At 33.4% G+C, this 23,777-nt stretch overlaps 1 long non-coding RNA gene across 1 annotated transcript in view; it reads left to right on the top strand.

The window, feature by feature from the left end:
- The first annotated feature begins 17,999 nt into the window (after nt 1-17,999).
- The window catches only part of LOC120430732 (uncharacterized), a 30,978-nt gene continuing 25,200 nt past the window's right edge, over nt 18,000-23,777 (top strand). The window contains exons 1-2 of the long non-coding RNA XR_005607720.2: nt 18,000-18,132; nt 18,215-18,872. This is a non-coding gene — a long non-coding RNA (uncharacterized LOC120430732). The remainder of the gene's footprint in view (nt 18,133-18,214; nt 18,873-23,777) is intronic.

Here is a 23,777-nt window from a genome sequence, read left to right as displayed (position 1 = left end):
AATGACCAAAATGACCAAAATGACCAAAATGACCAAAATGACCAAAATGACCAAAATGACCAAAATGACCAAAATGACCAAAATGACCAAAATGACCAAAATGACCAAAATGACCAAAATGACCAAAATGACCAAAATGACCAAAATGACCAAAATGACCAAAATGACCAAAATGACCAAAATGACCAAAATGACCAAAATGACCAAAATGACCAAAATGACCAAAATGACCAAAATGACCAAAATGACCAAAATGACCAAAATGACCAAAATGACCAAAATGACCAAAATGACCAAAATGACCAAAATGACCAAAATGACCAAAATGACCAAAATGACCAAAATGACCAAAATGACCAAAATGACCAAAATGACCAAAATGACCAAAATGACCAAAATGACCAAAATGACCAAAATGACCAAAATGACCAAAATGACCAAAATGACCAAAATGACCAAAATGACCAAAATGACCAAAATGACCAAAATGACCAAAATGACCAAAATGACCAAAATGACAAATTTTGTCAATTTTGTCAGTTTTGTCAATTTTGTCAATTTTGTCATTTTTTTCAATTTTGTCAATTTTGTCAATTTTGTCAATTTTGTCAATTTTGTAAATTTTGTAAATTTTGTAAATTTTGTTAATTTTGTCAATTTTGTCAATTTTGTCAATTTTGTCAATTTTGTCAATTTTGTCAATTTTGTCAATTTTGTCAATTTTGTCAATTTTGTCAATTTTGTCAATTTTGTCAATTTTGTCAATTTTGTCAATTTTGTCAATTTTATCAATTTTGTCAATTTTGTCAATTTTGTCAATTTTGTCAATTTTGTCAATTTTGTCAATTTTGTCAATTTTGTCAATTTTGTCAATTTTGTCAATTTTGTCCATTTTGTCCATTTTGTACATTTTGTCAATTTTGTCAATTTTGTCAATTTTGTCAATTTTGTCAATTTTGTCAATTTTTTCAATTTTGTCAATTTTGTCAATTTTGTCAATTTTGTCAATTTTGTCAATTTTGTCAATTTGGTCAATTTGGCAAATTTGGCCAATTTGGTAAATTTGGTCAATTTGGTCAATTTGGTCCGTTTGGTCAATTTTATCAATTTGGTCAATTTGGTCAGTTTAGCAAATTTGGTCAATTCGGCAAATTTGGTCAATTTGGCCAATTTGGCCAATTCGGTCAATTTGGCCAATTTGACAAATTTTGTTACGAAAATTACAAAAATTACAAAAATTACAAAAATTACAAAAATTACAAAAATTACAAAAAATACAAAAATAACAAAAATTACAAAAATTACAAAAATTACAAAAATTACAAAAATTACAAAAATTACAAAAATTACAAAAATTACAAAAATTACAAAAATTACAAAAATTACAAAAATTTCAAAAATTTCAAAAATTACAAAAATTACAAAAATTACAAAAATTACAAAAATTACAAAAATTACAAAAATTACAAAAATTACAAAAATTACAAAAAATACAATAATTTTAGTTTTTAGTTTTTAGTTTTTAGTATTTAGTATTTAGTATTTAGTTTTTAGTTTTTAGTTTTTAGTTTTTAGTTTTTAGTTTTTAGTTTTTAGTTTTTGGTATTTAGTTTTTAGTTTTTAGTTTTTAGTTTTTAGTTTTTAGTTTTTAGTTTTTAGTTTTTAGTTTTTAGTTTTTAGTTTTTAGTTTTTAGTTTTTAGTTTTTAGTTTTTAGTTTTTAGTTTTTAGTTTTTAGTTTTTAGTTTTTAGTTTTTAGTTTTTAGTTTTTAGTTTTTTAGTTTTTAGTTTTTAGTTTTTAGTTTTTTGTTTTTAGTTTTTAGTTTTTAGTTTTTAGTTTTTAGTTTTTAGTTTTTAGTTTTTAGTTTTTAGTTTTTAGTTTTTAGTTTTTAGTTTTTAGTTTTTAGTTTTTAGTTTTTAGTTTTTAGTTTTTAGTTTTTAGTTTTTAGTTTTAGTTTTTAGTTTTTAGTTTTTAGTTTTTAGTTTTTAGTTTTTAGTTTTTAGTTTTTAGTTTTTAGTTTTTAGTTTTTAGTTTTTAGTTTTTAGTTTTTAGTTTTTAGTTTTTAGTTTTTAGTTTTTAGTTTTTAGTTTTTAGTTTTTAGTTTTTAGTTTTTAGTTTTTAGTTTTTAGTTTTTAGTTTTTAGTATTTAGTATTTAGTATTTAGTTTTTAGTTTTTAGTTTTTGGTATTTAGTTTTTAGTTTTTAGTTTTTAGTTTTTAGTTTTTAGTTTTTAGTTTTTAGTTTTTAGTTTTTAGTTTTTAGTTTTTGGTTTTTAGTTTTTAGTTTTTAGTTTTTAGTTTTTAGTTTTTAGTTTTTAGTTTTTAGTTTTTAGTTTTTAGTTTTTAGTTTTTAGTTTTTAGTTTTTAGTTTTTAGTTTTTAGTTTTTAGTTTTTAGTTTTTAGTTTTTAGTTTTTAGTTTTTAGTTTTTAGTTTTTAGTTTTTAGTTTTTAGTTTTTAGTTTTTAGTTTTTAGTTTTTAGTTTTTAGTTTTTAGTTTTTGCCTTCCTCACTGAGGTAAGGCTATAATCTTGCTCTAAAAATGAACTTTGTATAAAAACGTCGTAGACCCACCTTCATGTATACATATCGACTCAGAATCGAAAACTGAACAAATGTCTGTGTGTATGTGTGTGTGTATGTGTGTGTGTATGTGTGTGTGTATGTGTGTGTGTATGTGTGTGTGTATGTATGTATGTGACCAACAAACTAGCTCATGTTTCTCGGCACTGGCTGAACCGATTTGACCCGAACTTGTTGCATTCGACTTGGTTTAAGGTCCCATAGATCGAGTTTTATACAGATTGAAGTTTCGATAAGTAGTTCAAAAGTTATGTATAAAAATGTGTTTTCACATATATCCGGATCTCACTTAAATGTATGTAAACTATGTCCGGGTCCATCATCCGACCCATCGTTGGTTAGGTTATCAAAAGACCTTTCCAACGAGTCCAAAACATTGAAGATCTGGCAACCCTGTCTCGAGATATGGCCACTTAAGTGATATTGATGTACTTTTTGGAAGCCGGATCTCACTTAAATGTATGTAAACTATGTCCGGATCCACCATCCGACCCATCGTTGGTTAGGTTATCAATAGACCTTTCCATCGAGTCCAAAACATAGAAGATCTGGCAACCCTGTCTCGAGATATGGCCACTTAAGTGATATTGATGTACTTTTTGGAAGCCGGATCTCACTTAAATGTATGTAAACTATGTCCGAATCCACCATCAGACCCATCGTTGATTAGGTTATCAAATGATCTTTCCATCGAGTCAAAAACATTGAAGATGTGGCAACCCTGTCTCGAGATATGGCCACTAAAGTTATATTTTTGTATATTTTTTTTTGGAAGCCGGATCACACTTAAATGTATGTAAACTATGTCCGGATCCACCTTCCGACCCATCGTTAGTTAGGTTATCAAAAGACCTTTCCAACGAGTCCAAAACAATGAAGATCTGGCAACCCTGTCTCGAGATATGGCCACTTAAGTGATATTTATGTTCTTTTTTAATCCAGATCTAAAAAAAATGATGAAATTTGTGTACAGCCATTGATGGTAATGAATGAGGAAGGCTCCAACCACATACGTGGATTAAGTTAGTTTTAGTTTTTAGTTTTTAGTTTTTAGTTTTTAGTTTTTAGTTTTTAGTTTTTAGTTTTTAGTTTTTAGTTTTTAGTTTTTAGTTTTTAGTTTTTAGTTTTTAGTTTTTAGTTTTTAGTTTTTAGTTTTTAGTTTTTTAGTTTTTAGTTTTTAGTTTTTTTTAGTTTTTAGTTTTTAGTTTTTAGTTTTTTAGTTTTTAGTTTTTAGTTTTAGTTTTAGTTTTTAGTTTTTAGTTTTTAGTTTTTAGTTTTTAGTTTTTAGTTTTTAGTTTTTAGTTTTTAGTTTTTAGTTTTTAGTTTTTAGTTTTTAGTTTTTAGTTTTTAGTTTTTAGTTTTTAGTTTTTAGTTTTTAGTTTTTAGTTTTTAGTTTTTAGTTTTTAGTTTTTAGTTTTTAGTTTTTAGTTTTTAGTTTTTAGTTTTTAGTTTTTAGTTTTTAGTTTTTAGTTTTTAGTTTTTTAGTTTTTAGTTTTTAGTTTTTAGTTTTTTAGTTTTTAGTTTTTAGTTTTTAGTTTTTAGTTTTTAGTTTTTAGTTTTAGTTTTTAGTTTTTAGTTTTAGTTTTTAGTTTTTAGTTTTTAGTTTTTAGTTTTTAGTTTTTAGTTTTAGTTTTTAGTTTTTAGTTTTTAGTTTTTAGTTTTTAGTTTTTTAGTTTTTAGTTTTTAGTTTTTAGTTTTTAGTTTTTAGTTTTTAGTTTTTAGTTTTTAGTTTTTAGTTTTAGTTTTTAGTTTTTAGTTTTTAGTTTTTAGTTTTTAGTTTTTAGTTTTTAGTTTTTAGTTTTTAGTTTTTAGTTTTTAGTTTTTAGTTTTTAGTTTTTAGTTTTTAGTTTTATTTTTTAGTTTTAGTTTTTAGTTTTTAGTTTTTAGTTTTTAGTTTTTAGTTTTTAGTTTTTAGTTTTTAGTTTTTAGTTTTTAGTTTTTTAGTTTTTAGTTTTTAGTTTTTAGTTTTTAGTTTTTAGTTTTTAGTTTTAGTTTTTTTAGTTTTTAGTTTTTAGTTTTTAGTTTTTAGTTTTTAGTTTTTAGTTTTTAGTTTTTAGTTTTTAGTTTTTAGTTTTTAGTTTTTAGTTTTTTAGTTTTTAGTTTTTAGTTTTTAGTTTTTAGTTTTTAGTTTTTAGTTTTTAGTTTTTAGTTTTTAGTTTTTAGTTTTTAGTTTTTAGTTTTTAGTTTTTAGTTTTTAGTTTTTAGTTTTAGTTTTTAGTTTTTAGTTTTTAGTTTTTAGTTTTAGTTTTAGTTTTTAGTTTTTAGTTTTTAGTTTTTAGTTTTTAGTTTTTAGTTTTTAGTTTTTAGTTTTTAGTTTTTAGTTTTTAGTTTTTAGTTTTTAGTTTTTAGTTTTTTAGTTTTTAGTTTTTAGTTTTTAGTTTTTAGTTTTGTTTTAGTTTTTAGTTTTTAGTTTTTAGTTTTGAGTTTTTAGTTTTAGTTTTTTAGTTTTTAGTTTTTGGTTTTTAGTTTTTAGTTTTTAGTTTTTAGTTTTTAGTTTTTAGTTTTTAGTTTTTAGTTTTTAGTTTTTAGTTTTTAGTTTTTAGTTTTTAGTTTTTAGTTTTTAGTTTTTAGTTTTTAGTTTTTAGTTTTTAGTTTTTAGTTTTTAGTTTTTAGTTTTTAGTTTTTAGTTTTTAGTTTTTAGTTTTTAGTTTTTAGTTTTTAGTTTTTAGTTTTTAGTTTTTAGTTTTTAGTTTTTTAGTTTTTAGTTTTTAGTTTTTTAGTTTTTAGTTTTTAGTTTTTTAGTTTTTAGTTTTTTAGTTTTTAGTTTTTAGTTTTTAGTTTTTAGTTTTTAGTTTTTAGTTTTTAGTTTTTAGTTTTTAGTTTTTAGTTTTTAGTTTTTAGTTTTTAGTTTTTTAGTTTTTAGTTTTTAGTTTTTAGTTTTAAGTTTTTAGTTTTTAGTTTTTAGTTTTTAGTTTTTAGTTTTTAGTTTTTAGTTTTTAGTTTTTTAGTTTTTAGTTTTTAGTTTTTAGTTTTTAGTTTTTAGTTTTTAGTTTTTAGTTTTTAGTTTTTAGTTTTTTAGTTTTTAGTTTTTAGTTTTTAGTTTTTAGTTTTTAGTTTTTAGTTTTTAGTTTTTAGTTTTTAGTTTTTAGTTTTTAGTTTTTAGTTTTAGTTTTAGTTTTTAGTTTTTAGTTTTTAGTTTTTAGTTTTTAGTTTTTAGTTTTTTAGTTTTTAGTTTTTAGTTTTTAGTTTTTAGTTTTAGTTTTTAGTTTTTAGTTTTAGTTTTTAGTTTTTAGTTTTTAGTTTTTTAGTTTTTAGTTTTTAGTTTTTAGTTTTTAGTTTTTAGTTTTTAGTTTTTAGTTTTTAGTTTTTAGTTTTTAGTTTTTAGTTTTTAGTTTTTAGTTTTTAGTTTTTAGTTTTTAGTTTTTAGTTTTTAGTTTTTAGTTTTTAGTTTTTAGTTTTTAGTTTTTAGTTTTTAGTTTTTAGTTTTTAGTTTTTAGTTTTTAGTTTTTAGTTTTTAGTTTTTACCGTTTCCATTCAAATCAGCTGAACTTGGATCACGCACTCGCTGAGCTGCATTATTCACCCAATCAGTTCAAATGACGTTGTACTTATCCGTTCATCCATTAGATCAAGCCCGAATGACACCGTACATATACCATCATCAATGATGACCGTTTCAAATCGGAGGGGCGGGGGTTCGTCGCTTACACCTATTCAACTGATTCAACTCTCGCGCTTAACCCAGAGAGGCGGAACAAATAGCTAAAAGTTGTAGCAAAACTTGGTCATCGTCGCATCGCACCTCGAGCTACAAAATGTGTGTGTTACTACGGACTATTTGCGCGATCGCACGTCACATTCCACGTCCGGTAACTACACCTTAACAGCTGTTAGGAGGAGGGGAACCCGGCGGTGGTGGCTCTACTATAGTGATGTATCCATGAACTTAGGGTGCACTGAGAAATGGAGATTCAAAATTTTCTAAAATATTTCTAATGAATGTTGTGTCGCCATCTCTTTTTTTTAGCAAGAACTAATCCGTAATACAAAAAATCATTTGGACTGCCATCTAGTGTTCAAAACCAGAACTTTTCTGAAAGATTGGTCCGCCATCTAGTATTTGAGGCTAACATTTGCCTCATTTTTTCCATGTAGTCATGACAAGAACCACTTGAACTCCACGCGTAGCTCGTATCACCCCGCGTGTTTCTGATTGCAAGAGAGTCCACCACACTAGTACCGCTTGTACGACCTACACTGTACGTGCAAGGTCCAGCTCACGCTGGTCATCGTCGTCGGCGGCCTATGAATGGGCGCAATATCGGCCAGCCAGTTTCGATTTTGAGCGATTAACATGTGTGATTAGGTTATTTAGAGCCTCAGGGGTTCTTGCGAGAAGGAGACATAACTTTGAACACGCTGTTGAGTGGGGTACGTATCGGTTGAACTTTGCCATGCTGTGAGATTGGACTAACAGAGTGCGTTTGGTCAGTGTGTAAACAAATCATGAGGGTGAAGATGGTTGAGTTGAGGTGGTTTGGAGAACTTTAGGACAACAACATTTGTCGCGAGCGCGGTTGTGCAAGGGCGGGAAGTTCCGATAAGTCATACACACGGATGGGATACTTGGGTTGTTTTCACAGACAACCAGATATGAATCTATTTTTTTTTGTGAAAAGTCAAATCGATCATTTGAAATCGCATTGCATTTAGCTGCGCCATCTATTCACGCGTAACAATACTAGCCATAAAAGGCTCAGGTGTCGTAAGGGAGCGTTCTTTTATTACGTAACGCAAAAAATCGGATTTTTAAACCCCCTCCCCCCCCTCGTAACAAAATTTCCATACAAATTTTAAAAATTTTGTATGGAGCGTAACACGGCCTCCGACCCCCCCCCCTCCCCCCCAACTGCGTTACGTAATAAAAGAACGCTCCCTAAGATGCTCACCAGAATGCGCAAGAACAACACAAGGTTAATTACCATTTTTCATCATACGAATCTTCTGTTTGTCTTTGATTAAGGACTTGTATACTGGTCAAAATTAAGAATATTGATTCTCGCTACTTACTTTAAATTTGTATAGGATTGTTTTTGTATATTTTTGTTTAGATTTTTAAATTTTTTGAAATCTTATTTTTATTACTCAATAAATTGGAGAATGATTACCTGTGTTTTCATTGTTAGAGTTAACTTTGATGTTTTTCATAATATCGTTGAGGTGGTATACAAAACCACAAATGGTGTAATTTTTATTCCATTTTCTGAAATTTCATACAATGTTCAAAATAAATGGAAATTGTAAAAATAAGCTTTAAAAATTAGTTCAATCCATTTTACAGCATTTTACCAATAATTTTCAAAAAATTTGTTTCATAATTTATTAAGAAAATTTTAAAGGATAGAAAAAATACTGTGTAAAGGCAAAATAAAGACTTAATTCATAAAAAATAACGATCGTGAAATTATGCCAAATTTAACTATATTAGATAAATAGGAACATTGGAGTCAATAAAACGTAAAACAGAGAATAAATAAAACTTTGCACTTTGCGCAAAGCGATTCAATTTTCCATATAAATTTGTATGGGGAAAATCGTTTTTTTTTATTTTGAAAATACCGGCAAAATAATTGGAAAAATAACAGTCAAGTAAGGGAAACATTAATCCAAAATTATGACCAATACTAATATCCAATATTATCAATAAAGTGGCAAATTATAAAGCAAAATCATTTTGAACACGAAGACAAAGGAAATGCAAAATAATCGCACTTAACGGTGCACATCAACTAGAGCTTGAAGCACCCAGATACTTGCTAATATCTCCAAAAAGATTTTCAACACACTTTGGCAATTTTTACAGTAAAAATATTTTATGATTGGGTCTGTAATTTAAAAAAAATGGAATAAGAAGACAACAACCTCTTTGGTTTTTGATGTGTTGGAAATTGTCGGATTTTGTCAAAATAAGAACTGCTTAGAACTTTTTTGAACTGTTAGAAACAGTTCGGAGTTTACAAAATTAATTAAAATTTTCGATGTTAGAATTCTAGCATTCTTTTTCAAACCGCTTTAAAATATTAATCATCGTAGACAAACAAACGTAAAAATCTTTCTCAATGCAGAAATCAGTAAATCAACGGTCAATTTGAATGACCTGAAATTAACCATAACCATTTTTAATTCACCACAGCTCATTTACACGCGTTTGACAGTTGCTCGAAACACACTTTATTTAAAATTCTTCAACACTTCCTACACTTCCGAAAGAAATAGCAACTTGTATTTTTTAAATATATGTTTTAAAATAAACTATAAATGTTTAAGATTAACTATAATAATTATTGTTTATCTTAAACATCTCTAAGCAATTTTTAAATATATATTTTTTTTCAAAAGCACAAAAGATTTTTAAATTTGTTTTTCTTTTACTTATTAAAAGAAGATAAAGAAATTATTTATTTATGTTTTTTGATGTTTTTTAAAAAAATAATATGTTATACAATTATTTAGGTACAGTCCAGACTCAACTATCCGAAGTTTCGGCTATCCGAAGTTCGATTATCTGAAGGTTTGTAAGGGACTTCGGATAATCGAAACACGAAAAAATATGATTTTTTCGTATTATTTTATTTTCTTATTTTTAACATTAAATTCGACCTGATTACCTTAAAAATTACTAAATGAAATTTTACAATATTTTATCACCGCCATTTAAGCCGCCATCTTGGATTTAAACATTTTAAATCACTTTTGAAGTGAAAAAAGAATCTTTTGATGATTCGATTATTCAAAGTTTCGATTATCCGAATGGTGTTTTTTTCCGAGGCTTACGGATATTCGAGTCTGGCCTGTCATTCTATGGTAACCAATTATTTAAAGGAAACGTACTACGGATCTACCAAAATCGGTTCAGCAATATGGCTTGCAATTTTCAAATCATTTCAAGTTTTATAAGCTGATACAACATTTTTCCCGGATCCAAAACGAGTCAGCTTTATTTTTTTTTCAAAATTGCAAGTGATTGTGTTAACCCTCTACAACCCAACCCCGCCTTTAGACGGGCTTCGATCTAAAAAATCGCCAAAAGTCCATTTTCGACCAATTTTTGATCTTTAAGAGGCATTGGAAAGAAGAACTCTTAATTTTTTTGAAAATTTTAGGGTGTGAAGTTTTACTTGTTTTATATGACTTTGCCAATGTTTTTAAATATGTAATTTTTTTAGGGGTCAACTTTGACTGTGTTTTTTACTAACATTTTCTAGCAAAAAGATGTATACAGTAATTTTTGTAGTATATATGTCTATGCCTGAATATGCCTCTACGCATTTTATTTGCAATTTAAATGATAATGGTGCCATTCTTTAGCAGCAAATGTGAAAAACAAGCAAAATATTGAAAAGTGACTGTAAAAACATGAAAAAATTAGATAGGCAAAATGTAATGATAGGAGGTGGTAAAATAGTCCAAATACTACCAAAAACAAACATAAACCTAACAAGATAAATGAAAATTAAAATACTAAAAATAAAACAAGAAAAACATATAACAAGAGAAGTAATGTTTTTCGTAGAACAATAGTTGCTCAAAATTACCTCCTGCACACGGGAAAAAATATTTTTTTTTCGAAAAACAAATTTGGGCAGTAGAGGATTAATGTTTTAAAACAACAACTTGAACACTTTGAAACGTACAAAAAAACCCCCGATCATCAACCTGACATTGAGCCCGCCGTAAAACTTGCACTTTAGTGTGCATTTCAATGGACCATGAGCCAGTTTAAATTAGCATGTCAACGTCGGTTGGATTGGCCATAATCGTCTTTCAATAACCAAAAAAAAAAAAAAACTGACCACGCTCTCAACCAAAAAAAAACACAACCATACAACCAAGCGATGCCAAATTTTCCTCGAAACGCGTAATTCATAAGGTATTCCAGGTGGGACACCTCGTGCCTCAATGTGACACCTCACTTTTGCTGGCTGAGAGTGAGAGAGGTCACAGCAGCGGTGTAAAGTGAAAAAAACGAGACAAAACGCCCATCCCATAGAGTCCACCAACGTTGGATGGGCGTTGGACCTTGATCTTGTCTTGCCACGTTGTTTGTCACCAGCCAACCATTCCAGCCAGTATCGGGGAGATCGCTTATTTGCTTGGTTTGAGTCATCTCTCTCTTCTGTAGAAGAGTGTTGTCCGCAGTGCGTAAAAGCTTTACAATACACAAATTTGTCACCAAGGTTGCACCTTGGGATCAACAATCGTTAGACGTTTGTGAATTTTCGTGGTCCGATTGACTACGATTATTTTGAATATTTGGAAAATTTGTTTTTTTTTGCAACTTAGATTTTTGAAAGCTAAATTGAAGTTTCTCAGATTTTGGACATTTAGGTGATGAGATCAATTAAAACTGTAGATAAGTTTAATTGTCTTCTCAAAAATCTTTAAAACGAACCACAGCTTATTCTTTTACAAACATGGTAAAATGACACAGATTTTTATTGTAATTAGTGTCCTCCCTCCAATCCAGCTTGATTAATTCAATTTAAGTAACATTTAATCGCTATTTAAATGCAACCATCGCTCCTTTTGTTGCATCTCTCGATTGTGTTCTGCTGTTCTGCAACTTCAATCCACTTTGGTGATTTTACAAATGGTCCCTACTATACCACTTTTTGCGTTTTGCACTTTGATGAACAAACGAAAAGCGGTGTTATAATTTTGCGCCTCAACGGCGACCAATCCCCAACGCACGTAGAAGTCAAGTGTGTGTGGGCAGTGCTTTTAATCTGAGTTGAAAAGCGCGGGTTTTCTTGCGACGACGACGACTAACCGAGCAAGGCAGCCAAACACAGGCAGTTCCTCGCAACAAATACAGTGCTGGCTGGAAGGAAGGAAATTAAAATTTTAGTATTTTTTAAGTAATTATATTTTGAAAATTCAGCAAAATGACGAAATTATATCAGCCTAACATGTTAACTAGTATTACTACATTATCGATCCAAAATTTCAAAATATATCCATATCCACATTCACAATTATTTATTCTCATCACAATTTTAGCAAGTATCCGTACAAAAAATACATTGTAAAAAAATACCGTAAACCTGGGTGACTTTGATAGGATTTCAATTTATTTTTGGAATATTTTCCAAGGTTTGTTTTAAGATTATTATTTTTAAAACATGTACTGGAGTAGCCCACACAAGTTTCATACACCATTTTCGAAAAAAGTTTTTTCAATAGTGTTTATAAAAATTGTTACATAGTTTGAATTCCGAGGTGACTTTGATAGTTATAGTTTTTCTTGTTAAAATCAGATTTAAGGTGTTCAAACTTAATTTTATGTCAAATGTACCATCATTAAGATTGCTGATATAGTTTTTAAGAAAAAAATCAATGTTAACATTTAGTTATCTGAGTTTATAAGCTTTTTAACAAAATACATGGAAATTTTATGTAAAATTGTTAAAAAGTCAGAATTTCGCCTGAAATTCGTTAAAACTAGTGTTGTTTATAAAATTATCGATTTATATTGCATTCGAATTCTGTTTAAATTCGAAGCACGAATCAAAAGTTTTCACATTTTATATGAATTTTGTTTTACTGAAAGGCCGGTAAATTAGGATTTTTTTAAATTATGTTTCAAAAACAAATAATATTTATTATTTACAAACTTATTTTACCTTTTCCTAGTAGATCATTGTCCGAAGAATCCGAAAACGAATTCCGATTTACGATTCAAATTCATGTTCATGTTCATTGAGAAAATCATGACACATTGAGAAGATTAAAATGATGCTATTTATCAATATTTTTTTTAATTATAGTTAACTACGTTTTTAAACTTTTCAAGATTTTATGGAAAGTTCTTCATGAGGTACTTTGAGCACTTCTCTACCACGGTCATTATGATTCCATACCATTCCGTACGTATTTAATTTGTACTTTCAAATTTGCTGAAAAATTTCAAACCTGTCAAAGTCTCCCCGTTTTACGATACCTCCAAAAAGATGCTTCTAATCGTTTTAGATTGATGGGTTTTTCTCAGAAATTTTCTAACATTCTAAAACAACATGATTTGAACCGAATTGAAAATAAACAAATCTATGAAATCGGTCGATTTTCAATTCAATTCGGTTTTATTGGTGAATAATCAAGATACAATGAGTTATTTTGAAGTGCATGACAGAGTTTTGGAGTTCCTTACAGCTGTGTGTTGCATCATAATCCATTTAGGAACAATTATTTCTTTAACTAAGGCACTAGCAAGAGTAAGAAAAAACTATTTAAAAAAAACTTACAGAAATTGCAAAGGAAAGGGGATAGAGGAAGAGAAAGCTTATATCTAGATCACAGGTAATTTATCCTTTGTAGATGTGTTTGATCATCAATTCCCCAAGGGCCAGGAATTGTTCTGCCTTGTTCCGGCAGCTCCGAAACCGCGTCATCATCTCCCCCGCGAGAGCAAAGAACTCCGGCAGGGTGAAGAGATCTTCCCCGGTGACTTCTTGCTGGGCCGTACTGCCGCTACCGGCAGCGACCACGCTGGCGAACGAACGCCCCCAACCAGGAGGGAACGCTGAGTTTTCCGCTGGAACCGTAAGCTGTCCAGCTGCAGGAACGGCTGCGCTCGTACTTCGCTGAGGAGAGTGGGACGCTGCTGCATTCTTCTTTCTCTTTTCCTGCTCCTCGAGGTAGGCCTTGCGCGCGATGCATCCGCGGTAATTGCCGGTATGGTTACCGTCACAGTTCGCGCACTTTACGCGCGGCTTGGTTTGTTCTGCATTGTCCCCCAAGTCCGCCTTTCGTGGCAGTGCGCACGCCTCCGAGAGGTGTGACTCACCGCACTTCACGCAGCGGGGCCGGAGGTTGCAGTTCCGCGAGCCGTGGCCGAATTTCTGGCAACGGTGGCATTGCGCTACGTCCGTCGGGTTCTTGGTGTAAAACCGCCAGTTTACCCAAAAACCGTCCAACGTCTTAGTCCGCCGCAGGTCTTGGATCTTGACGGTGCCGCGGTCGAAGTACAACAGGTACAGTGTGTGTGTACCTGTTACCGTTGTCTTGCGCGAGAGCACTTTAATCTCCCGCGGTTTTATTCCGGCGTCCGAAAGGTGACCCTTCAGGTCGGAGATCGGACGGTCTTGATAACCCTGCAAGACGACCTTAACAGGGGGCTTCTCGGGGTTGAATGTGTAGAAGTTGAAGTTGCTACGCTTCAATTCTTCAAACACCAGGTCGAAGTTCTTTTTATTCAGTGTGATCACTTGCACTGCCGACTTACCGATTTTCAGACAATATCCGAGGCCTTCCAGCAACTCGTCAACATCGTCCGCCAACGTGTCCAAAACAAAAATTGGAGGTGGTCTTCGTTCCGTTGGAGAATTATTCTTTTTTGGCGTCGGCACTTTTTTCCGTGCACAACGATCGTCGTCGTCGTCGTCGGTAGTGCTGCTACCGTCGGTGTTGTTGTTGTTGTTTTCTTCATCGTCACTTAGCATCTGGAACTCGTTCCTGATGGGAATGTTGGCGGATGTTGATGTGCCACTGGTCGTGGCACCGGAAGTACCTGAACGGGTTCGCACTGGTGATCTCGGAACATATCCGGGATGTAGTAACTTTTTGTCGATGCCTTCTGCGCTCACGCTCCCCTGCGCGATGGCGGTCGACACGGCGTTGGTTTGTTTACCTTTTTGCACACGGCCGGTAGACGAACTTCGCGGGTTTTTCGAGGCCGCACTCGAACTGCCACGGCCACGGCCGGCCTTTGGCATGCTGGAGAAGCAAACTCGCGGGTAATCACAATCAAATACGGCGAAAAAAATCAAAAAAACGATGGAGCACTGAGCACTAGCTGCATGCTCTCGTGCGTACACGGAGGGAGCTGATCGGTCGATTTTATGTAATTTTCAATTAATATACTTGTTGATTTGGCTAAAACTTTTCGGGGGTTGGTTCCCCATGTCCAAAGAAGGAATTTGGCATCATTGCTGTTCGCCCAAACACATAAAACATGCGTTAATATGCAAAATCTGTATCTCTGAAAGGATTTTCTGATCGATATTGTGTCTTCAGCTAAGTTGTAGCACAGACAACAGACTTTTTGGCTCAATCACCACCTTGTGTAAAATCATGCAACGGATTTATCGAGAATGGCAAGCCGTTTGTGGCGCTGTCGTCGCAGAGGAGATTTGACAACGCTCCCGCGCTGCTCTCAAGTGTAAACAACAACATAGGGACGTGGCGTTACATCGTGCTGCCATCTGGTTTTTTTAAGTGCAAGAGTGTAAAAGTGCTGAGTCATCGTCTAAAAATAGACGGCGTCCTATCTCGCCCAGCAATATGAAGTCGATAAAGTAGTCGGCTTCGATGGAGAAAAAGTGGAAAACGTGGTCTAAAAATAGCGACGCCATCCCCCTATTGAAAAGCACGTGGTTGGGCATATTCTCTTTCTCATCAAAAGTTTTATTCCTTTTTTCGTCGAGAAAATTGATGTGTGGCGCTTTGAAATATAGAAAGTAATTATTTTCAGTATCGCTTAAGCATTCTGTTAATGAATTCACATTCTGTCATGAATTCACATACCTGTTAGTTAATTCCAGAGCAAATTTTTTTTATTAAAAACAAATTGGCATCGCCAAATTGAAGTTGGTGAGAATAACAATACGGCCACTGCAAAAACTGTAATGCACTGCAGTCTACATTCAGGCTTATTCTTGCAAGTGCCAATAGACTACGAGATGGTGTTAGTGTATTTTGTTCTAGCTGCTTCGTCTGTTGTCTGTGGTTGTAGTTGATAATGGGGTTAATCCCGAAAAAATGGTACACTATTTAAAAAAATAAATAACAAACAATAAATAATTTTTTTTTCACGATAGGAGAAATTCCCAACAACAGTATTTAAATTTTTATAATTTTTTTAGGTGTTTTAGGAGAGCAAACATCGACTTTTTGAGCAACAATTATGATTTTTGAAAAAAAAAACTAGATTTTTCAAAACTGTTGAAAATGCAGTCCCAAAATGTATTAAAATTATTTTTCAAATGTAAATCCAAATATGCAATTAAAATCCACCATTTTTCAGATTTTGCAGTTTAAGGGGTAGTTTCAGGTAAAAAATTAGATGGCTGATAAAATTCACTAAAACTTTTACTTTTTAATTTTAATTTCGGACAAATAGTTGTTAAGATATTGCAATGCAATAAAATAAATAGAAAGAGCGTTTTCATTTTTCAACTGACAGTAGCTCGGCAACTAACGTCATGATTCGAATTCCCGGACGCTTCGAAACCCGGACACCTCATCTTGTTTTATCAATTATTTGGATATAAGTTCGCATTATGAATGTCAAAACTCTGTTGTTTGATGAATTCTATCATCAACTTACATTTACAGTTTGTTTGAACGCTGTAGTTAATGTCAAAACAATTAACTAAAATAAAAATATAAGATTACCAAAAATGCGAAACATTTCACGTGAAATATTTCATAGGCGTCCGAAGTACCGGGAAGGCAAAGCAGAAATTTAAGGTTTTGATTTACTTAAATTCAAGCAATTTTTTTTATAAAATATCGATTGTTTTGATGTTAACAGCTTATTTGAGACCTAAAGAATGTCATCCACTAACATTTCCGTCCAAATTTGTGCGATTCATTAGCAAAAACGAGTGTCCGGAATTCGAAGCAAAAGTGTCCGGATTTCGAATCAGCTTGTATCAGTGTCCGGGATTCGAAGCACAACAAGTCATTTTAATTTTCAAATTCTGATGAAAAATTGTTAGAAAAGACATATTTTGCTTGCATTCTCTTAAAACTTACTGTTAATACTACATCCTGATGATATTTCTTCATTTCCAACTTATTACATGATTTTTTGTCGGCTATAACAAAAATGATATGCTACTAAGTGTCCGGATTTCGAATCATGACGTTATCGGTCCGATTTGCATAGTTAAATATTGAAAATGTGAAATTTTACAATCTCTTACAACACAAATATTAAAAAGAAAATTAAAATGCATGCCTAACATTTCAATAGTGCTTAGAAAACAACATTGTAATACTATCCAAACAAAAATTGAAAAAACGGCATTAAAAAAAATAAGCAAATTTGGTTTTACATCTAAAAATATATTTTTAAACATTGCTGAGCATTTTTTTTATTTGAAGAAATCTTTGAGAAATATTATATTGTTCATACAGCATACTTCAATGGCCCAAAACATGCCGTTTTTGATCCCCTTAAACACACAAAAAAATACTAAAACAGCACGAAAACAGCGTGGAAAAAAGTGCTCGGATTGGGCTCAAAATTTGTCTGCGATTTCCCTGGCCGGAATAATTAGACCCGCATTTTTAGGTTGGCCATTAGGGTGACCTACGATGTGTTAGGGTTGTTCGAAAAATGGCAATTTTAGCTGTCTTACACGCAAATAAAAGGTGATAAGTTGGCATTTCAAAGAAAAATAGTACAAGGTTTCAAAAATCTAGCCTAACATATGAAAAGGTCGTATGAATCATTAAAATGCAATTTTGACGATGTCTGGACCAAAGAGCATATGTCTGCAAATATTTTTTCGGATTTCTCGGACAATTTTATGTAACAAAAATACTCAAAAATGGAAAAAAAAGTCCATTAACAGGATTCCGAGAAATGATTTTTTGAAAAAAAAAAAAAATCCGGCTTTTTTGAAAATATGTTATTGAACATATCAGCAATTTTCCATAATATTGTGTCTAATATTGGAGGTCGCAATGAGACTTGCTGAAATAATCCCACAAAAAAAGTAAGCAGAAAAAAACATTCTGTGCCATGAATCATCTTATTTTTAATTAATAATAAAAATGATTATGTTGTAATTAAAGTAACAGTACACTTTTGAATAATGTTTGAGCTACTCAATTTAAAGAATATCAAGGTATCTGTATTTTATGAGGTATGATGATCGTCCAGTAGTGTTGAAATAAAAAAGTAGATAAAAAATCAACTACAACCAATTTGCTTTAAATCAAAGATGGTGGCCAAAATGGCGGGGATGAAATAATGAATAACTCCATTTTGTAATCCATTAAAATTTTATTAAAATGCGGTCGCAGAACTCGAATTTGATGGCAGCAATAAGAAAATGAAAAAAAGACACGAAGTTTTCTTTGTTCATGATTCGTTTATTAACTTCATTGATTCATCAATTAAAATTAATTGAATGATTATCAATAACAGCTACAAAAATAATAAATTGGAACTTTAGAACTTGTCCAACTTTTCAAAGTATTCTTACTTCGGCACAACCTCCACACAAGAAGTGACTCTTTCAGCCGGAAGTGTACAAGCACATGCTTCAACCCAATCAAGCCACGCTCAATGATGGCGAACGCGTAAATATGCCCATATTTGTCCACTTGCTCACTCATACATCGAGCTGCTGCTCGTCACATCACAGCGCCATCACCACTGCGCGCGCGCGGAGACAGGAAGGTCCAGTTCCCATATTCTGCATCAAGCCCCCGACTTGAACGCGCGAGTACGGCCGACCAGGCGACGAACCGAGCAGTGTTTACGCGCGTGATTCCGTCACCGTCCGTCACCCTGTTCAAGTCGCGTTCGAAACGAAAAAAAAGTGCGGGTTTGTGATTTTTGAAGATTTCTTTTTTTTTGGGATTTCGGGATCAAGCGATTGATCGAATTTTCCTCTTTCGCAGATGTAACACCGCGTTTGGCCGTGACCAAAGGTGCGAAGGAGGAGTTTGTTTTTCGGACAACGAACCTGGATTAGAATCAATCGATCCGTATGGAGCTGAAGTGACCGCAAAAGGATTGACACGTTCCGGACGATTTTGGATAAGAATTCCGGGGGCAAGTGAAGAATGTGAGTGGGTGAAGATCAATCATACTTAGTGTTGGCTAGAATCACGATCGTGCGGAAAATAAAAAAATAATAAAGAATAAATAATTGTAGGAAAAAATCTACAACCCAGAAGTGGTCATTGGTCAGTGGGAAGTTCTAGAAGAGAGAGAAAAAACATCGAAGATCAATCGTCAACTCGCGATGGCTTGAAGAATCCAGTTCTGGTCGAGAACTGGAGCCGTGAATACGTGTGACAAAGTGACACGGGAGCCGAGGAGTCCCCCGCGATAGTTGTGAAACGTGAAATAGTGAAAAAACGACGACGAACCCCGCACACTCCTCTGGATTTATGCACGTGCGTCGAACGAGTGACCGTGTGTGAATTGAGAAGTTGAGTGACAGAGAGAGAGAGAGAGAGAGAGAGAGCGAGAAAGTTTCAAGGAATAGTGAAATAGTGAAAAGGTGTGCGAAGAAAAGGGTGCGACGGAGATACGCCGGTTTTAGAACGAACGGTGAGTAGTTTGAACGGGGTTTGCTGCAGGATGAATGATGAGTTTGGTACACTAAGCTTGACAGTTTCAAACATTAATCATCGTTTGATGATCAGGCTGAAGCAATTCCAATTCGCACTGGATTTAAGTTTCAGTTATTGTATCGACATTTTCATGTTTATTTGACACATTTTTATTTAATGAAACATTTCTTATATACATTTTACCTTATAAAATGGAATGTTGGACATAGTGGAAACAACTTGTTTTACTTTGAATATAAAATTAAATTTATTGATGAAATTCGCATATCTTATTGGTTTACATTGGAAACATCATACGCATTACAAACTATAAAATCACAGATAAACGGACTGGAAACGATTAAAAATTTCGAAAATTTCTAATTTTTTTAGAGGCCTAAGAAGAAGTGCCCAACCATTTTGATTAGATTTTTCTGAAGCTGTGTCGGGCCGGAAGTAATGTTTAGTATTAGTTGAAAAAAAAACATTTTTTTTTCATGAAATAATTTGAATTATTTTTTAGTTAACAAATTAATTAATATTGTTGCAAATATGATTAATACATTTTGATTTTAAGTAAGAAATACAAAGTAACTTTCAAAAATTGATGCTGATTTGTTCTTATATGTTTAATATTAAATTAAATTAAATTACTTGATATCATTAATTTTTTAAAACATTCAAATTTCAAAAATCAATGAGGCATGATAAAATTTAATGAAGCAAAATTTGGATGCAAATCTTCTTTCCAAAAAAAAAATAATACTTTTGCGTTGTTGTGCTCCTATGCTGATATATTTTACAACATATTTTGAAATTATTTTCAATTCAATTCAATTCAATTCGGTTTTATTGGTGAATAATCAAGATACAATGAGTTATTTTGAAGTGCATAACAGAGTTTTGGAGTTCCTTACAGCTGTGTGTTGCATCATAATCCATTTAGGAACAATTATTTCTTTAACTAAGGCATTAGCAAGAGTAAGAAAAAACTATTAAAAAAAACTTACAGAAATTGCAAAAGAAAGGGGATAGAGGAAGAGAAAGCTTATAACTAGATCACAGGTTATTTATCCTTTGTAGATGTGTTTGATCATCAGTTCCCCAAGGGCCAGGAATTGTTCCGCCTTGTTCCGGCAGCTCCGAAACCGCGTCATCATCTCCCCCGCGAGAGCAAAGAACTCCGGCAGGGTGAAGAGATCTTCCCCGGTGACTTCTTGCTGGGCCGTACTGCCGCTACCGGCAGCGACCACGCTGGCGAACGAACGCCCCCAACCAGGAGGGAACGCTGAGTTTTCCGCTGGAACCGTAAGCTGTCCAGCTGCAGGAACGGCTGCGTTCGTACTTCGCTGAGGAGAGTGGGACGCTGCTGCTTTCTTCTTTCTCTTTTCCTGCTCCTCGAGGTAGGCCTTGCGCGCGATGCATCCGCGGTAATTGCCGGTATGGTTGCCGTCACAGTTCGCGCACTTTACGCGCGGCTTGGTTTGTTCTGCCTTGTCCCCCAAGTCCGCCTTTCGTGGCAGTGCGCACACCTCCGAGAGGTGTGACTCACCGCACTTCACGCAGCGGGGCCGGAGGTTGCAGTTCCGCGAGCCGTGGCCGAATTTCTGGCAACGGTGGCATTGCGCTACGTCCGTCGGGTTCTTGGTGTAAAACCGCCAGTTTACCCAAAAACCGTCCAACGTCTTAGTCCGCCGCAGATCTTGGATCTTGACGGTGCCGCGGTCGAAGTACAACAGGTACAGTGTGTGTGTACCTGTTACCGTTGTCTTGCGCGAGAGCACTTTAATCTCCCGCGGTTTTATTCCGGCGTCCGAAAGGTGACCCTTCAGGTCGGAGATCGGACGGTCTTGATAACCCTGCAAGACGACCTTAACAGGGGGCTTCTCGGGGTTGAATGTGTAGAAGTTGAAGTTGCTACGCTTCAATTCTTCAAACACCAGGTCGAAGCTCTTTTTATTCAGTGTGATCACTTGCACTGCCGACTTACCGATTTTCAGACAATATCCGAGGCCTTCCAGCAACTCGTCAACATCGTCCGCCAACGTGTCCAAAACAAAAATTGGAGGTGGTCTTCGTTCCGTTGGAGAATTATTCTTTTTTGGCGTCGGCACTTTTTTCCGTGCACGACCATCGTAGTCGTCGTCGTCGGTGGTGGTGCTACCGTCGGTGTTGTTGTTGTTTTCTTCGTCGTCGCTCAGCATCTGGAACTCGTTCCTGATGGGAATGTTGGCGGATGTTGATGTGCCACTGGTCGTGGCACCGGAGGTACCCGAACGGGTTCGCACTGGTGATCTTGGAACATATCCGGGGTGTAGTAACTTTTTGTCGATTCCTTCTGCGCTCACGCTCCCCTGCGCGATGGCGGTCGACACGGCGTTGGTTTGTTTACCTTTTTGCACACGGCCGGTAGACGAACTTCGCGGGTTTTTCGAGGCCGCACTCGAACTGCCACGGCCACGGCCGGCCTTTGGCATGCTGGAGAAGCAAACTCGCGGGTAACCACAATCAATTACGGCGAAAAAAAATCGAAAAAACGATGGAGCACTGAGCACTAGCTGCATGCTCTCGTGCGTACACGGAGGGAGCTGGAAATTATTTTATTTATTTTAAAAACACAAAAATTTAAATTTTTAATTTGTAGAAAAAATAAGTTTTCAATTCGTTATTCTTTGAATTTCAAAGTTTATGAAAAAAATATAGTGTTGCTCCCTGATTTCTTGACTAATTCAGGATTTTTTTAATGTTTAAAAATATTTGCAAAAATCTTCATTTTATTTGTATGATCAATTTGCCTTTTTAACCTTTTTCAAACGAAATTATATCACTGAAAAATTGTGTTGAAAAATACATAATTGCTTGCTTATCCATTTATTTAAAAATCAATATTAATCAAGTTCCTCAAGTTTCACTACGCTGTGTGCCTATGCTAATTTCAAAGTTGTCCCAATGAGTTACGCTCATTTAAATTGATCAGTAAATTGTCGATTGAACGATTTAAATAAGTTTAAGGGAGTTTAAGGTTTAATTGACTGTTAGTGTGATTTGGAAACCTTTTTTTAAAATAGATTTTTCTTCAAATGTTAAGTTTAAACGGCAATGTTTATAGTTTATTCGTCAAGCTTATGTAGACTACTTACAATTTTCTTACATACTAGATATTATTTCTATTGATGAGAGTAGCTTGTTTAAGTTCTGGCCTAGGAACATGAAAAGAAAACAAACAAAATAGTTGGAATAGGTCAAGTAGTTTTAATACAATCTGCTCTTTTATCTCAAAGAAATACTTAGATAATGTTTTGGAGTTTGAAACTTATCTTGATGGCAAATAAATAAAATTCAAGGTGGAAAACAAACGTTTCACTGAAACGAAGTTGTATAAACTTCTATTTCATAATTTGATGTAATACAAGATAAAACAGAGTAATTCTCGCTGAAAGTGGACCACTATTTACACAAGGTGCTCAAAAATCAAAAGCAGTGTACTTTTCCAATAGCCCCCACCAAGTTATGAACGAAACCATGTTTGGTTGGTTGAATTTGTCCTCACCTCGGCGCCTAGAAGCTAAAACATTTTTTTAAATTGGTAAATTTTTGACTTAGGCGCGTCTACAAAATTGGATATAACTTTGCAAAACTTCAACAAACCCTTGATGTTTAGGGGTGTTTTGGAAAGGAAATGAGCAGAGCTTTCGAATGCACTTGTCAGAAAAATACCGTTCCATACATTTTTTAGCCACAAAACACCAATGTATTTTTAAAAGTCATTTTTTAAGGCCGGCGCCCCGCTTTATCGAAAAACTGACAAATCCATTCGAAAGCTGAGACGATTTCACATAAAGGACCAATAAATCTAAGGTGTATGTTCCTCCTATCTTTTTTAATCTAATTTTGATTCTGCGAGCGCAGCGCTCCGTTCGCATTTCGGGCACCCAAAATGTTGCAATTTGCTTGCCACATTTTAAGTTTTTGTCAAAAAATTTAGAAGCTCACTTTTTAAATGATAGTTTATTGTCCAAGGATCAAAATGCACTTTCGATAATTGACCAATATTTATGTTTTTGGGTTCTTCTAGGCAATTTAATGTCGAAAAATTGTTTTTTTTAAATATTTTTTTTGTAAAATGCTCACTTACAATTGTGTGGACTTTTTTTCAGCAGAACTAATGAATGTAGCATGTAGGAAATTTCACCACATTTTTTTGGCTCTAAGAGAAAACGCCATTTCGAAACTCCAGTGCCAAGATATTTTAGTTTACTGTTAATTTGAAATTTGATTCCAGATCCGAATTCAGCGACCAAAATAACTATAAGAAACCATACCCCGACCTACAAAACATATGCCGCATGTAAATAATAGGCCGAGCTTGTTAATTCTGAGAAATTTTTAAAAATTGCCACTTTTTTTCTCACTAAAATTCAAATATCTTGGCGCTGGAGTATCGAAATGGCGTTTTCTCTTAGAGCAAAAAAATTGTGGTGAAATTTCCTACATGCTACATTCATTAGTTCTGCTGAAAAAAAGTCCACACAATTGTAAGTGAGCATTTTACTAAAAAAAAAAATTAAAAAACAACCATTTTTCGACATTAAATTGCCTAGAAGAACCCAAAAACATAAATATTGGTCAATTATCGAAAGTGCATTTTGATCCTTGGACAATAAACTATCATTTAAAAAGTGAGCACCTATATTTTTTGACAAAACCTTAAAATGGGGCAAGCAAATTGCAACATTTTGGGCGCCCGAAATGCGAACTGAGTGCTGCGCTCGCAGAATCAAAATTAGATTAAAAAAGATAGGAGGAACATACACCTTAGATTTATTGGTCCTTTATGTGAAATCGTCTCAGCTTTCGAATGGATTTGTCAGTTTTTCGATAAAGCGGGGCGCCGGCCTTCAAA

The sequence above is a fragment of the Culex pipiens genome, unplaced genomic scaffold, assembly GCF_016801865.2.
Source record: "Culex pipiens pallens isolate TS unplaced genomic scaffold, TS_CPP_V2 Cpp_Un0014, whole genome shotgun sequence".
NCBI lineage: Eukaryota > Metazoa > Arthropoda > Insecta > Diptera > Culicidae > Culex > Culex pipiens.
The sequence above is the reverse complement of the archived record's forward strand: the minus strand, read 5'-3'. Positions and strand labels throughout refer to the sequence as shown.